At 51.9% G+C, this 16,561-nt stretch overlaps 1 long non-coding RNA gene across 2 annotated transcripts in view; it reads right to left on the bottom strand.

Moving 5' to 3' along the window:
- Window positions 1-852: 852 nt before the first annotated feature.
- Window positions 853-16,561, bottom strand: part of LOC108448436 — a 20,194-nt gene continuing 4,485 nt past the window's right edge. Inside the window, exons 2-5 of one of the 2 annotated variants that reach the window (XR_001864316.1) lie at window positions 11,467-11,857; window positions 11,194-11,378; window positions 8,525-8,565; window positions 853-1,197 (exon numbers count right to left, since the gene is read on the bottom strand). This is a non-coding gene — a long non-coding RNA (uncharacterized LOC108448436). The remainder of the gene's footprint in view (window positions 1,198-8,524; window positions 8,566-11,193; window positions 11,379-11,466; window positions 11,858-16,561) is intronic. The other variant, XR_001864315.1, reaches the window with a different exon arrangement.

The following is a 16,561-nucleotide window of genomic DNA, read 5'->3' as shown; positions in this document are numbered from 1 at the left end:
CAGCTATTCCTAAATGACCAGCAGTTCCAAACAGACTCAAGCAGGTATGGACACCCATCCAGGCTGGAGTCCACACAAAGCAGGCATTAGGCAACGGCTCAAACGTTATCAGCACAAAACACGGCAGCCTCTGTAGCCAAGCCCCCAGGCAGAGGGGTTTCAGATGCTTTTTGACAAATCTCTCAACCTGTCAGAGGATGAATGCAGGACACCAGCCCTCCAACAACAAGACAAACTCCTCACTGCAAGTGGCTGATGTGGAAGGGGCAGAGGTAACAGCTCAGGGACACATCTGAGGTGCTGATTTCATCGAGGTGGGAAAGGAATTGAGGGCTGGAAACACTAATCTGTTTAAGAGTAATTCTGTTTTGGTGTGTTTCATTCTTGTGGATCTGTTATTCAAAAGCATTTCACTGCTTTTGCATGAAAACAGCTTCTCTGGCTCTTCTGAGTCCAGAAACTCCAGCAACTTATTGCCACCCAGCCTGGAGACACAATCCTCCACCTGTGACACTACAGTGGGGTTGGGAGGCCAGAAAGAAGAGGAGCCACAAGAACATGGCAAACAAGGAACTGAGATCCCATTCCCAGGCAGCCACCTTGACAATTTAGGTGAGTGAGGAAGAGCTGGGATGAGTCCTGCAGTCCATTCTGCAGGAAACATCAGCCACCCTGTGTAAAGCCAGGGTTTGGCATCACTCAGATCAGTGGGAATTTGGCTCTGGCTTCCCAAGGAACTGAGCCTCTGAATGAAGGGACCCAACACTCAGTAGGATGCAAAGCAACTCGTGTCCCAAAGGCAGCGCCCGGACTGAAGCTGAGAGGTGAGCAGGCGAGCGGGTGAGCAGGTGAGCAGGCTCCTTCCCCTCCTCCTTACCTTCGCAGCCGGTGCTGTAAGTGCTGGTGCTGCCGCGTTATAAGGGCACTTTCCCACACGGGGCCACCGGGACTGCTCCTATACCAGCCCACGGCCGGGTGCCCCGGGGAGGGCGAGCTACTGAAGCCATGGTCCGACTCCGTCTCTGCGGCCAGCGATGAGGCAGAGCTCCCCATGGTTCCCCCCTACCCAGGCCACGCTGAGATTTAGCCTAGGTTAGGTCCAAGCCAGTGGCATGGGCAGCTCGGGTGGAACAGGCGAGGCGCTGCGGCATGGGCTGCTGCAAAGATCCCAGCACGCTGGAGAAAGGAAGGTCGGTTCTGATCAGAGTTGGAAAAAAAAACAACAAACAAACACAGAGAAAGGGGAAAAAAAAGGAAAGAAAAAGAGAGAAAGATAAGGTACGATTTCAGCAACAACCCTCCAGTTTTAAAGCCTATCAATGCATGCTCTGATCAGGGTCCCCATCCCAGAGCTCACTGGGATGGGAAGGGCTGTGTCACTGAATCCAGCTTTTGCTGCTGGAGATGGGGAGTGTGGGGGCTCTAGAAGAAGCTCCCCCCAAGGTGAGCACCAGGAGTTCCCAGGCACAGGGAAGCACCAGCTGATGGAGGGAAGCACAGCAGAGCCCAGCACAAAGCCCTTCACAACACGGGAAAGAAGCAGAAAACGGGACAAGCAGGCCCACCTGGAGCCCAAACCAGCAGCCCTTGGGGACCACACACACCAGCTTAGTCTGGACTCTGACTGGCACACCAGTTTTAGTTACCTCTGCTACAAGGACTGGATGGCTTGTGTGCTTATATGTAAAATAAAATATCCCTCTTTTCCTGTTTCCTTCTAACACCCCAGTAAGGCTGGAACTGGACAGACTGGGGATCTGCACAAGTATTTTCTATGACTATTTATTTTCAGCTCAAGCCAAGTTTCAGCTGATCCTGAGCATGCCCTTACCCACAGAAGCAGGTCTGGGGCTTTGCTCATCTGTTTCTTCCTCTCTCTTTCCTACTTTTTGGAATTTATTCCTCAAGCATCCCCACAATTAAACTCCAGAAACATTTCATGTCCTCTGGTATTCAAAGAAGTTTAAACACACACGTCTCTCCTTCAAGTGAAAAGGCAGGACAATCTGGATGTATGTCAGGAGCAATGGATCAAGGTAACATTTAACAGAGCAAAAAAGAAGAAGCAAGGAAGATGGAAAAATTAGCACAGCTGAGCTTATTCAACTACCCACCAGGATTGAAGGAGATGAATGAACCACAGAAAGACCTTTGCGAAGAAACCACTTTTGCCATAAAAAGGCTGAGATGAGGAGTTCTAAAATACAGTTTTTCAATCCCAGGATTGATCTAAGGGATCAAGAAAGGCCTTGATAGATAATAGACTCTCAAAAGCAGCAGCTCAAGGAGCAGGTGCAATTTTGCTACAAGCTCAATACCAGAATGTGCCTGCATTAGGTCATTAACTGGAGAATGTTAACTGCTCTGTCACAGTCTCTGCAGCCTACAAAGCCTGGACTAACCAAATAAACCTGAAAAAAGCCCAAGAACACAGTCTTCCCTACCTCCTCCTTGCTGTAATTGGTCTGCCTCACTGCTGTACATCAGCCCCACACCCCCATTATCCAACAGCAAGGTTTCACTGATTTCCCAGATCCAACCAAAGTGGATCCCTGGCGCTTCCCCTCTCATTTCCTGCTATTCAAGCAGTTAATTTGTAACAAATCTGATTTTCTGGCTAAACGAAAGCCACGAGATGTGAGGGGAAGAGCACTTCCCAGTATCATCATCTCAGTCTATCTGGAGACATCAGTCATCCCACACCTGTGCTGTCTCTGGCTCTTCCGCCCCATCCCGGGGGCCCTACGTGCTCCAGCAGCAAAGGCACAGGGGATGCAACTCTGACACCTACTAGAAGAACAAACTGTCTCTTACCTCAAAACTCGGGTTCTATCATGATAAAGTAGATAAATAAAGGCAAGATGGGTAGAACAGCCTCTCACTGCAGGCTGAGCCAAACAGAGGAAGGATGCCCAGGCGTCAGCAGCCTTTTTCCCCCTTGAGTTGGCTTAAACTGCCACATAAAGCACTTCCACAGCCTGGTTCAAGACCACTTCCTCAAGCTGGTAAAGCAGAACCCTTTGCTTCCTCCTCCTGCCCATGGGAACGCCAGTTTTAGCTCATCCCAAGAGGAGACAGACATGCCTGCTGCCCGCATCGCTGCCGGCTCCCAACGTGGTGCTGCTCTCCCGGCCCGTCTCCTCCGCCAGCTCCACACCAGGGAGCCAAACAGGCAGCTCCACTCCACAGGGAGGGGAAAGGCTGGGAGCCCTGCTTTAAAACCTGCAGTAAAACCCCACGGTGGGTGGAGTTGGGAGAGGAAGGGAGCTATAAATAGGTGGAGGATAACCTAGCTAAGTCGGAGTGATCTCCGAGACTGTCTGGTCTAACTGGGCTGCTTGGCTGTGAGTGCTGCGTGAAATCGGATTTCTCCAGGCAAAGCAGTAAATCCTTCTCCTCAGGGTCACCCTCATGCCAGGTGAGAGCAGCCAATGAATGCTATTGAAGGGGGAGCGTTGACCAAAGGTGGGGAGAGGGAGAACCAGTTTGAGAACAGGAATGGCAGCAGCCCAATGCAAAGCACGTACGTGCTCACCATGCCGAGCCCCAAAACGCCTTTGGCCAACACTAAGCAAATCAGGAGCCTCCAAGAAGTCAAGGTGAGAATGGCAACTACACCCCAGCAAGGGAAGGGGGCAATTAAAGAAGAAGAAAGCCTCTCTGGAAGCACTCGTCCTTACTGTTGAGGAATTTCTGCCACTGGGCAGGGAGATGCCCCAGGAGATGACCTGCAGGCACCTGGCTGAACAGGGGAGGCTTCAATCACTAAAAGGGAGCTGCCAAGAGTTCCTCTGTCTTGGCAGGAGGGAGCAGGATTTTTCCTCTAATTAAAAAAGCACTGCTTCCACCTATCTAATCTGGAGAGGAAGCAACAATGTGAACAGATTGAAGTGTCTTGAGAAGCGTGGATCTCACTCATGGAAATTACCAGTTAAGCACCTTAGCAAGATGCTGAGTTTGGATTTTGGTTTTCTGCCCCTCACAGCTGCAATAATTACCAGGTTTGAACTGATGCTGTGTAACTGCTCCCAAAACATTGCTTCCAAAATAAATCCAGGTTTGATCTCACCACCCCCAAGCCCCTCACAGCCACTTGCCCTGATCTGTGGTACGTGATGCAGACCCTTCCTCAAATTCCCCACCAGACCCTGAGCAGCAGGCATGTACAGTGTGTGCAGGACAGAAAAGCTGTCCCATGGAGCTCTTCCTGCTGCCAGGACAGCAAAGCAGCTGCCTGGATGCTTCCAGATAACGTTATTCCTCCACATCAGCGAGCAGTGCTGACCCTTCAGGCCCCAGCTCTCATGTCACAGCAGAGCAGGCAGGAAGGGTGGGGATCTACCCAACCCCTCTTCCTTCCCTCCAGTTTCAATGTAGGTTTTGGCTCTGAAGAGAGCAAAAAAAGGAAAGAAAAAAAAAAAGGGAACTAGCCCACGTGTTTCAATGCATCTAGGAAGTTGCAGGATCAACTTTTCCTAGCATCAGCCCCAAGCTCTTCCCTCGGCACGCAGCAGGAAGAAGAGCAGAGGTCCCTTGAGCTGCTGCAGTCACTGAGGAAACAGTGAGGCAAACTCACCCCAGCTGGTCCCACGTGCCTCTCCTTGTGATGGGATACCCCCACACTCCTTTTCCTAGTAATTTATTGATCCCTGTGGCACGAGCCAGCTTTGCTCCTGCTTGAATTTTCCAGCCTCTCTTGGTTCTCAGCCTTGCAAACTCAGGGACAAGACTTTGCCACTTCATTAATTCCTCCACTCCCCAACCTATAAATCAAGTCAATTCTGAGCTACTCTCTTGCTCCAGGGAAGATCCAGGAATGAAAATACCATCAGATGTACTGAACTCCAGGCAGCTCTGGTCTGATGTGTGGGCCAGCAGCTGGCCCAGGAGAAGGCACGCCATGTACCTGAGGGAAATACATCCCTCAAAGCTGTGCCCAGAGGAAGCTGCAGGAGACTTTCTTCTAAGATTGAAGCAGAAGTACCAGCCCTTCTCCTCCCTCTGCTGTGGGAGCTCCTCTGCCTGTGGGCTGAATAAGATCCACAGAATGTCCTGACTTGGAAGGGACCCATAAGGATCATGAGTCCAACTCCTGGCCCTGCACAGGACTCCTCGGCAATCCCACCCCATGTCTGAGAGAGTTGTCCAAATGCTCCTGCCTTGAGGCCATGACCATTCCCCAGGGAGCCAGATGTGCTGGGACCTGGTACCACCCTCACCAGCCAAGGAGGAGCTCTCTGCCTTCAGTCCCATGTAACCTGCTGCTGGCAGGGAGAAACCAGGACTCCTGAAGAGCTCTCATTGTCCAGTGCCCACACCCAGCCCTGGAGGAGCAACCTCCTCTCTGGGGACTGCAAGATGCGACTCACACCCTTCAACTCCAAGGAGCTCAGAGGCAGCTGGAGAAGCTGGGGCTGAGTGGGGACATCGAGCTGGAGACAACCACTTCAGACATCCTGAAGGAATGGCCAACCCTTGGCCCCTCACCAATCCTGCCTCCATGCACAGCAGATCTTCCCTGAAGGAGGCACGTGCTCAGGGGGGCCAGGGTAAGCAGGGAATGGTGTGCAGGGCTGGGAAGGTACACAGCACGAGACATGGCAGCCTAAGAAGGTTATAAAGTCACAGAGCAGGTTAGGCATGGCATAGCTAAGGATGCAGAGTGGAGTGTCTGACGGTGTCAGGCCAGCCAAGGAAGGGAAAGGAGCGCAAGCATTTGTGTGATGCAGCCAGCCCCAGCTCCAGGCAGGGCGGCAGGACCTGAGGATGCGCAAAACCAGGCACCAGCACCAAGAAGAGCATGGCTGGAATTTAGCAGGCTGAGATAACCCTGGGAAAAGATGTAACCCCAAGAGAGGAAGGGCAAAATCCTCTCTTTTTCCACAAGGCAGCAGGGGAAGAGCAGACAAGCAACAAGACACCCACATCAGGCAGACACAGCACTGAAATCCAAGCTGCAAACGCCGACACAACGAGAGCTCCACAGCTCAAGAGCAGCAAGAGCAAGCGAGCTGGAACACTCTGTGCTGAGCAGGTGTCGTGCACACAGTTGGGGACAAGACAAAGTTTTGCTGCTCCTTCTCCCTGCCCTCACCTGCCAAGCCAGCCCAAATGCTGCAGTCTTGTCAGCAAGTTCCAATTCCTTGCAGAGCTTCTGGCAGGGAGGGGTGGGAAGGCACCTCCAAGGACAGACTGAGGCAGAGGTGTAACAGGAGGGATGGGACAGTGGTTGGCACATTCAGCTGGGATGGAGGAGGCTTTTTCAGCCCTCGTGCTCCACCACAGAGCTCCCCGTGGTTCTGTGACTCAGAAACCTCTGCCTTACCTGCCAGGGCCAAGGAGTCCTCAGGTGTGACAGGCAGTGTGCAAGCACTGCAGATGGGAGGACACACAAAAGGGAGAAGGGGGAAACTCACCCACCCAAATGTTTGTTCTGGGGCAGAGGGCTGAGGGAAGAGAGTCAGATATTCTGGCCTTGGAGGAAATTGAGGGGACAGGAAGCTATAAATGAACTGTTTTCCAGATCCTGGTGAGAAATAAGGCTGATACACCACTTGCAGAGATATCATTAGCTGAAGTGAACTGTCTGGAAGCAGATTTCCAGATGGGCTCTTAATGAGGTAACAAGATAATTGAACCTGGAGTCCTAGACCAGCACAGAACAGGATCTCACGCTCCATGCTACAAAGTCCAGAACAGCAGCACATGTCTCTGGCTTCAGACACCAACATGCAAAGGCAAGCTTGAGGGTCTTTACCTTCTTTCAGCTGCCTTGAAACTGGTTCTGGCCCAACTTTAGCCCAGAAGAAACTCACACACAGCAGCTGAGTTGGGCTAAGCTGCATTTAATGCCCAGCACTGACTCTTCAGAAGTATGCAGGCAGAGGAAGAGGTGTCCAAAGCCTGAAGTGATAGATTGACAGGAAAAGTAGATGTATTGCAGAGCCAGCTTAGCCACAGAGCAACTACCATCAAAGTCTGAACAAAGTTTCCTCTTCTCCCTTGCACTGGACGCTGTAAACCAGTGACACATAATCCAGGGAGCTACTGGAAATCTATCCCAGTCACTTTGAGAGAGGGGATTACACAGATCTGAAAGGGCAATCAACATCTTAATCATAAGCTGCAGGGAGAAAAAGAGGAGAAGCAGGAAGGTTTTTTCAAAATAAGGGTTAAGTTCAAACCTCATCTCCATTGACAACTGCGAAGCAGTTTCTGAACAAGCATGAAAATGGCAACCAGGGCACTGCTGCAGAAGGGTCTGAGTGCACACACGTTTAAGAAAACCCACACAACGAAATCCCTCCAACCCCAGTGCTCTACTATGTCAATTAACTCTGCTCCAGTGAAGTGCAACGAGCCGCGTGCGTCCCGCAACTCCCGGCCAATTGTGGGTGACTCCGGAGCGTCACCACGGCGTGGGTGGGCTGGCAGGGCCCTCCCAGCACCAGCAGCGAGGAAATGCCACAGAGAGACTCACAGGGGAAGGAACAAAACAACACAAGCCACAGCATCCAATCTCGGGAAGCTTTACCAGCAGATCTCATTTCCAGATCTTTTCCTCCCCGTGTTCATAATCCTTGCAGCAGAGTTCTGTCATCCTACTCAGCTCACAGGCTGCCCCAGCTACAAAAGATGTCAGGCTGAAAAATCACCTCGACAGACTGCCTGCTGAGACCAGTTGCATTATAAAAACAGGAAGCTCTTGCCTGCCTGCTCCCAATATGCTATGGATTTAATGGGAAGGAGCATACGCAGGGATGCTTTGCAGGAAGAGCACACACATGGGACTCTTGCCAGGAAAAATGCATCTTGAGTAACACATGTGCTCTTAGTTTCCTCTTTTTTCAGAAAGGTTTAACTACACTCTGAGCTACCCAGCAGCAATAAACCACTTTTTTCCCCTCTTTCTCACTTATAGCAGAGTGTTGCTTGGTAAACAGCAGATCTTCCTGTCTGAGGCTGTGCCAGCCTGTGCTGAACAGAACTGTTGTTATTGCACATTCACAGCTAGAGATAAACATGAATAAGAGCCACGAGTAAGAGCCAGGCACTGGTTCTTCAGTACACTGCTTTATCAGGTTCCCCTTGATTCAAACGTTTCTGACATCCCTCCCTCCTGAAGGGGCAAGATGGCACAAGTAGCAAGGACAAACATTAAAAAAGAAGACAGAAATGACAGCAGCACAAAAAGTGCTCTTCTGTACTCGCCAATATTCACAAACTGTGCAGCTCACAGCTCCACCTGCACATGAAACACTCAAAAGCACAACAAGGAAACAAATGGGCCCAGCCAACCCAACCTGCCCAAATGGGAAAACAAAGCAGCCTTCAGCACATTTCTCAGGACAAATCTCCACCCAGGGCCACAACTGCTGCAGGACATAAAGGTTACAGAGAACCAGGGAAGGAAAAAAATGTGCAAGTCATCATCTCATCTGCAAGCTGACACTCTGCAATGACACAGGCACAACAAACTAACCCAGGAAAAGTGAACACTGGAAGTGTGAGGAGGGTTTCTAACCTTTCCAAGAGCAGATCTCTGGACCAGCTGCTCCAGAAGCACTGAGGAAAAAAGCACAGCAAGAGTTCCAACAATTAGTTCCTGGACAAGTTCATGACCTGCAAGAGATGACTGCCCATCTTCAGCAGCACGGAACTGGACCTGGTGACCCATGAAGTTCCTTCCCCCCCCAATCACTCAGCACCCCAAATTCATAGAAGCCCAGACATAGCACAAACACGAGGTCATTCCCAAAAGGACAGCAGGGATTGTATCCTCAGATCATGCTAAGCTGACAGATAAGCAGATGAAGAGCTGGCCACTGCAGAAGGGAGGGCAAGAGAATTGCAGCAAGAAACGGTCTCACAGCCAGTGAAAACTCAGGGCACAAACTTGGAAAGCAAAGTCTGAGGGGCAGGAGGTGGAGATGTCCCCTGAGCACACTGTCCCCAGACACTCCAGCCACAGCTTTAATGCTAACACAGATTAGACAGACAGTAAATATATAATTTGCCCAAGCCACATCCAATCACATCCCTTCCTAGAGATAGCTCCAGTCCTCACTGCAATGCCCTACCCAAGCAACACAAGCAGCAGCACCTGGGTGTCTCCTTCTGCCATTTTCATGCAATTTGGCCTTCCCTGGCTTTCATCAGGCACCACGTCCCAATTTCCAACCAACTGGCCTAGATTTAAGCCAACACATCTCTGGCTGTGCCTCAGGCAAACGCAGAGGTGGGAGAAGCCTGACAGACAACGGTGTCATTTGGCATTTCCATCACAAACAACCAAGGGATAAAAGCACAAGAATTGCTGAGAGCTGCACAAGAGGCTCCTGCCTTCCCCAGGAGCACAGGGAACCAGGGGAGAACAGGGAAGTGGGACAGACTCAGGGGGGAGAGAGAAGTTCCTCTTCTACAATCACAGAATCACAGTGGTTTGGGTTGGAAGGAACCTTAAAGCCCATCTCCTTCCACCCCCTGCCACCTTCCACTGTCCCAGGTTGCTCCAAGTCCCATCCAACCTGGCCTTGAACACTTCCAGGGACGAGGCATCCACAGCTTCTCAGAGCAACAGCGAAGCACAGTTCAGCACAATCATTTAATGCAAAAGCACTGCATTACTGCTTACCCCTCTCCACCTCCAGGTGACCCCTGAAAAACACATGAATCCTTCTGCACACTGATGTGGCAGCCCTGCCAGTGCTTCTGTTTGGAGGCTACACTGTATTGAAATGATAGGTGGGGAGTAACACCTGGTACAATGAAGTGATACAAACAAAACAGTGCCTGACACCACCACAACCCTCCCCTCTCCTCACCAGAGTGGTTTTACTGGCTCACTGTCTCCATCACAACCGGCTCCTCTACAGCTACACCAGTACAGCTGGAATTGTAGGATGTGTTCAATTACACACACCTTAAGCAATATTTTCTGGGAACAGTCATTTGAACAAACACAATGGTCATATGAGGAAAAGGCTGTACTCTGAGAGGGCTGAAACACAATGCCGATGGTTTGAGTAATGGTAGAGCAAAGGCAGCCAGGCCACCTGTGGTATGTCCAGCACGGGGAGGGAGCTGGGCTTTAACCAAGGGTTGCTGGCTGCATCCTGAACCAAAAGGGCAGATGGAGAGGAGATCATGTTACTGGAGTCACTCCCAAATGCCTTGCAAGACACATCCAGCTGCCTGAGCCTTGTGTGGTGCTGCAGACCCCCAGCCTCCCCTCCAGCAGGATCTGCTCACTAAGACAAGGCAAGGTCAGGCAACAGGAACAAGGGCAGTAGCTTTTGGAAGACGTTCCAAGGCTGCATCAAAACAGATCCAAGAGCAGGAAGGCCAGCTCATCCCTCCCACCCCAGAGAACAAGCCATGGTGCAGATCTGACCAACACCTGCCTGGTGACAGTCACCACTCAAACACCACAGTGCTCATGGCCCAGCCTCACTGACCAAAGCTGTGAGAGGTTCCTGCAGACCTTCTGCTGTGGCTGGACATGAACATCACACAGAGACTCCAGCTAGTCCATAAACATCCAGACAGACCAGATGGGCCAACATACAGCAAGCACTAGTGTCCATCTGATTAATCCAAAGCCCCAACCTGGATGAGGCCACGTCAACCTGGAACATTTGAATCCAAGGACAACACCATCACACACTGCAAGCGTATCCTGAAGGTCCAAGCTCAGACTGGCTTCCCACCACCTCGTTCTGCCTCCACAGCTCAGCCACATGAGGCACAACACAGTCACCTCTCTGTCCCAGTGGGCTGGGAACTGCCACGGCTCTGTGGTTACTGCAGGCAAAGCTATGCAGAGTTCCTTAATTTATTTCCCTGCCCTTGCACTGCCTCAAAACACACCCTGGGACAGTCATGCAGTTTCCACTACTTAAGATTGCGAGGTGCTGGAAGACCCCACAATTTCTCTTCCACTCTCAGTTTCTTCTTCACCATAAGAAAACCAGAGGACATCAGTATCCCCACGCATTTGAGCACACAGCCTTCACACAGACGGCATGGAAACACTCAAAGAAGGAATTCAAACAAGGAAGAAAGACAAGAACGAGAGGCATGAGAGACACGAAGCGAGGTAACTGTGCTCACAAACCAGAGGAGAGAAGGTCTCCTTCCTTCCAGCCCCTCCCAGCCCAGCCCAGAGCCAGCTGAGTCAGAAAAGCCTCTCACCCAACACAATTCCTGCTTGGCAGGTCCAGTGCCAGTCGGTGTAGAGTCAGCCTGGTGTCCCTGGACCTGAGCGGCCGCTACTGGCACCCACTGAGTGGCCTGGCTGGAGGAGCATGCTAGAAGGTCCCTGCACCAAGCACTGGGAGTACACCAAGCCAGGAAGGAGAGGCTGCCGTCCCAAGCTGCTGGACAGAGAGTGAAAAAAGGCACATAAGAATAAATGACTGCTGAGACTCCAGGCCCATCAGCATGGCACCAGCAGAGATAACCAACCTCACATTTTTGGTCCCTCAATCAGCATCCCCTTGAACTCCAGTTCGTGGAGGGCTCTGCACTTCCTATGACATCCAGCTGGGGCTTGGTCCCCCGTGGAGACAGCTTTTGGGTCAGCTCAGACTCTTCACTCGTGCTCTCAGAACCCTTGGCCGTGCCTTTATGGTTCCATGCCCACCACAGGCCTCACTCCCTGCCGGCGGCCGCTGCTCAGCATCCTGGTGCGAGCTGTCATCGGAGCAGGGAACGCCACACCTCGGGAGCACAGCGGGATGGAGCACAGCAGGATCGTGTGGAGAAGGACTCCGGACAGCTCTCAACAATTAGCAACAGGCCAGGATGTCCCGAGGGGCCGGATGGGAACGCAGCGATGTCTGGCGGGGCACGCTGCCTGAATGTTCAAATACAGAAACAGATGTTAATTACTCTGCATAGCCAGGACACCATTAGCAGTTACATCTCCTGGAGATTCTGAAGTACAAATTCCTCTGATTATGCCAAACGTGCCCATCCCACCCCCAGAAGCCATGACGTTTGAGTAGTTGCCTCGGCAAACCTCCCTCCTCCAAGATACTTCCCCTTCCTCCTTCATATTCTCTACTCTCAAAACAACCTGTTCTAATGAAATTCCTGCTTTGGAAAACTGCTGCCTCCTTTGGAATGGGCTTTTAGCAGATGGAGGCAATATGAACCCTTGTCCATAAGTGTCTGGCTCTCCAGCACATTCTTACTTCCTCTGTTTTAGGTTGGGGAGGGAGCACAAAAATAAGGATTCAGCTGGCACCATGTGATCACTGAGCCTCTTTAGGAGCATGGCAGAGCAAGAGACCCCATTCTGCCCCCTCACCTTGCTCATCATCCCCACAGCCACACCATCAGATGCAGCGTGGTACCCTTGGGGTAGGTGATGGTGAACTCACAAAGAGCTTTTCTCTTCCAGCACTCCCCACCACTGACAATTCCAGGCTGCAGGGAAAAGACGCCCTGTGGTGAACACCTGGACAGGTGCTGCTAATGGAACCAGAGCAGCAAAGGGAGGGTGTACGGAATGGGTAAGGGACACCACTGGGGGACCAGTAATGAGTAGATAAGGATTCAGGAACCCTTCAGGTTCAAAAGGACCACCCTGATCCTTTTAGACCAAGGATCTGTGCAACTACACAGGGAATTCCAGGCCCACAGCACCTCCAAGGCACTCACTGAGCTGCTCCCGCACTGGAAAGGCGGGAGATTCAGGAGAGCCAACGAGGGAGTAGAGACCAATACTAGCAGACAGAGCAACCCCCAAGTGCCACATCACATCATTTTCCTTGCAGGAGATGTGTTCACATGCCATGGGATAGGAAGGGAAAGCACTCAGCATCCAGCAGCTCAGCAAAATCTGCTGGGCTGGGCTGGAATTCCAAGGACTTCCCGAGCTCTGCCTGCCGGCCAGAGTCTGCAGGAAGGAGACTGACAAGGGCGAGCTGGAGAGCAAGACCTTGACCACATCAGTGCTGCAGCCTCTGTGGATTGTAGAGCTGCCACAGGAGAGCACAGAGCTCAGCACACACAGACCCTGGTGCTGTGCTTCCACTTCCACGGACCAGCACAAACACAGGGGATCTGCTGCCCAGCAAAGTTGTCCGTGAGTAACTTTCTCTGCAAACCTTTTCGTCACAGGAGCAGAAGGACACAAGTTGGGAAGCTGCCTGTGATACCCTCAGTAAACTGAAATCACCTGGGCTGAGACTGGGAACAAGATGCTGAAGGGGAAACGTTGGTGTCACAGGAAGCACCACATTAGAAATGCAGCTGGGCAGCATCACTGGAGGGGACAACAGCTTTTTGTAAGGTCTTGGTCTCTATTTCACCAAATTGAGAATGCATTGATAACCCTGAGGTTTGGCAAGGGGCAGGACACCAGCTCAGTGCCCTGACACGGTGTCACTGTCACCGTCCCTGATGCTGAGCCTGCTCAGGCCCACTGTACTCCCTACAAAAGGGGCTGCACTGCAGGAACAGAAAAGCTCTTTCTTTTTTCATGAACACTCATTAGAGTTTACACTGCTGGCAAAGTGTGGAGGCACGCATTTCTGGAGGAACAGAGATATGGTTCCAACACTGGTTTTAATGTGCAAGCCTAAAGACTCGGCTTCAGTTTTTAGAAATCAAACTTGATCATCTCAAGCTGGCAAAAATAGCCCCATGTTCCCTTGAGTTATTTTCTTTTCAAATAGGCAGGGTACAGCACAATAGGAAATATCAGCAGTTATGTATTCAACCTCCAGAAACCCAACAGGCCAATTCCAGCAACCCATGGCAGTTTTCCAATCCTCCCTGATCTATTTGCTGGAGTTAGCCTGAAAAGCAGGCTGCCCCCGAGCCATTCAGCAAACTCCACGTCCCGCTAATTACATCAATATAAATGTATTATCTTGGCTGTCAAACACGGGCTGCCTGAACAGGACAAGGCTCTGCCATGGAAATGCAGGAAAACAATTGCTCTTTCTGCTGGTGACACATTTCTCTGGATCCTATTTCCTTGCCAGGGCTCCCCCTTCTCCCTTCTGCCCGGGCACCAGGGTACCAGCGTTTTTTTCTTCCAGAGCGAGAGGAAATGGCACACAAAAACCCTCCTCATCTTTTAAGCAACAGAACACCAACGAATTTTTGGGAACACCACTGGCATTTCCTATCAGCCAACCCGAGAGCTGTCAGCACACGGGGAAGGGAGCTGTGAGGGCAAGAGTTAAATGTCTCTTGTGAGCAGGCAGCAGCTCTTCTGCCTCTCTTGGCTTCTTCAGCTGCCATTGCTAAATGCAAGGCAAGTGTCAACACTCCAAACAGCAAATGTGACAGAAATTCGGAGCAGCCTGCTCCTCCCTGCCCAGCTCGGTGACTGCGGCCTGGAGAGGAGGGAGTCTCTCAGGAAGGCTCCAACAGCAACCAGCAAGGTTGAGGCAAACACAGGCAGATCCAGAGGCTTCCAGGGAGCAGGGAGGGAGCTCGCTTCGCTCCAGAGAGTGGGATTATGACGGAAAATGAGGAGGAAGCCACTGACTCACCTGTCCCACCCGCGTAAGCAGCTTTCCCACTGAAAGCTGCACTGTGACCTTGCTCAAAACCCCAGGTTCCAGCAAACTGGGGGCTCACAAGGTTCCCCCCAGCTCTGGGCACTGGGAGAGAGCCATGGTGGCAGGACACTGGGCTGACACACACTTTCCAAATCCACCTCCTCTGACCGCAGGCAGCCACAGGCCCTCACTCCAGCTTCCCTTTGCTTCATAAAAACCCTCACTTGGAGAACTGCCACAGGGGTCTGGTCCTTCCCAGACCCCTCTGCTCATAGCAAGGATCAGAACGAAACCAGAAACAACTAAGCCTGGATTCAGATGAAGCAGGAAGATGGGAGGAAAAAAGCATTTCTCCACCTGGGAGCAGATGATGTTCCTGCCAGCAGGGATCAGCACGACCATGGACACACAACACAGGCTGAGTCTCTCTCTAGATCTCACGTGCCAGCAGTGCAAACTTGGAAAGCTCCCACAAAACCTCTGGGACAGAGGAGAGCAGCATGTTTTCCACAAGTTAAAGCCAACTGCACTCAGCTGGCTGAGGGAAGACCAGGCCCGTGGCCACTTCCCTCTGCAAAGCCAGCGGAATTCCGAGTAAAGATAAAGGGAGCCCAGAGCAAAGATAAGGGGGGAGCAAGCCAGGAGAGTGGGGGGTAATCAGTGCATCTGCCAAGGGCATGCAGGCTCCTCCATGGGGTCACCCAGCCCTTCCGCCACCATGAGACAGCTCCGAGTCTGGGCACGACGCCTGACCTTTTTTACGTGCAACTTTAGCACTTTTGAGTTGTTTTCCAAGATTTATTCCGATAAGACACCGTGCCTGGCCCACGCCTCCAGTTCCCTTATGCACCAAGTCATCAGGCTGGAGGAGGCTGCTCTCCCTCCTGCCAAAGCAACCGGGCTCAGCAAACCCAGCCAGTCACATCAAACCTTCAAAGGCCTCTCCAGCCATTCAGCCCCTCCCAGGGAAGGGAGCAATGTTGGGTCTTGCCTTCTGCCTTCAACTGCTAAAGCCTTGGACACAAATAGAAGCTGATGCAACTTGAAACGAGTTAATATCCCCACATACATAAAATCAGGGTAATTTGAATCATGCCTCGGACATGTTATGTTCAGGCAGAGCTCAGCCCTGCTCTGGTTCACTCAGGGGCACAAGCCAGACTGCTCAGCAGGATCTCAAAAAATGGCCAGACAAAAGCCACCAGCAGAATCTCAGTGTCACAGGCAGCCAGTCTGTCACAGCAGGTCTGCTCCAGTTTAGGGAAGAGCACACAAGTCCCTCCGAGTCCCGGGTGAAAACGCACAAAGTGTGGCAAGATCCCTGTGTTCAGAGCCACAAAGCGCCACACTCTGGGATCTGCACCCCTCGCCTCCACCTTGGCTCCCTCCAAACACATCTCCTGGTCTCCATCAGCTCCTGACCGACCCACAGCAGTGCAGCACTGTCCTGCACCAGTACCCCAGGCCACGTGCAGTGAGCAATTCCCAGATAACCTTCTGTCCGACCATGAGAACCCACCCAGCCGCATCCCGGGCCTGCAGGCCTACAGAGCGCCAAGCTTCAGTGAGATTCCCAGCTGAAAAAACGCTTGGAGGAAACAGTATGACATTTCAAACACAACGTTCACATTATCCCATCTCCTCTAGCAGGCCCACGGATGATCGCCCAAAACAGTCGCTTTCTGGTGCCTGGGGGGATGTACCCCAGGAGCAGAGAGAGCTCAGCAAATGGAGAGGCTGGCAAGTACAGAGCTTTTTCCATGCTCTGAGACTCCTGCATCCAGGACCCAGAGGCTGAGATGCTTCAACTGCAGCTGAGCTGACATGCAGCAAAATCCAGGGGTCTTGATGAGACACTGGGACCCCAACAGCCTTAGGATGTTCAAGACTCAAGGATAAGAGCCAGCCAAGTGATTCTAAAGGGCAAACTCGCAGAGGCTTGAGAAACTCCGCACACAACCCTGCTCAGCCCCACCACGGGTGTCTAAGCTGGAGGTGAGAGTGCAGACCTGAAGGACAGGCAGCCCGGGCTGCTGGGG

The sequence above is a fragment of the Corvus brachyrhynchos genome, unplaced genomic scaffold, assembly GCF_000691975.1.
Source record: "Corvus brachyrhynchos isolate BGI_N302 unplaced genomic scaffold, ASM69197v1 scaffold58, whole genome shotgun sequence".
Classification (NCBI taxonomy): Eukaryota; Metazoa; Chordata; class Aves; order Passeriformes; family Corvidae; genus Corvus; species Corvus brachyrhynchos.
This window is presented reverse-complemented; position numbering and strand designations above follow the sequence as displayed.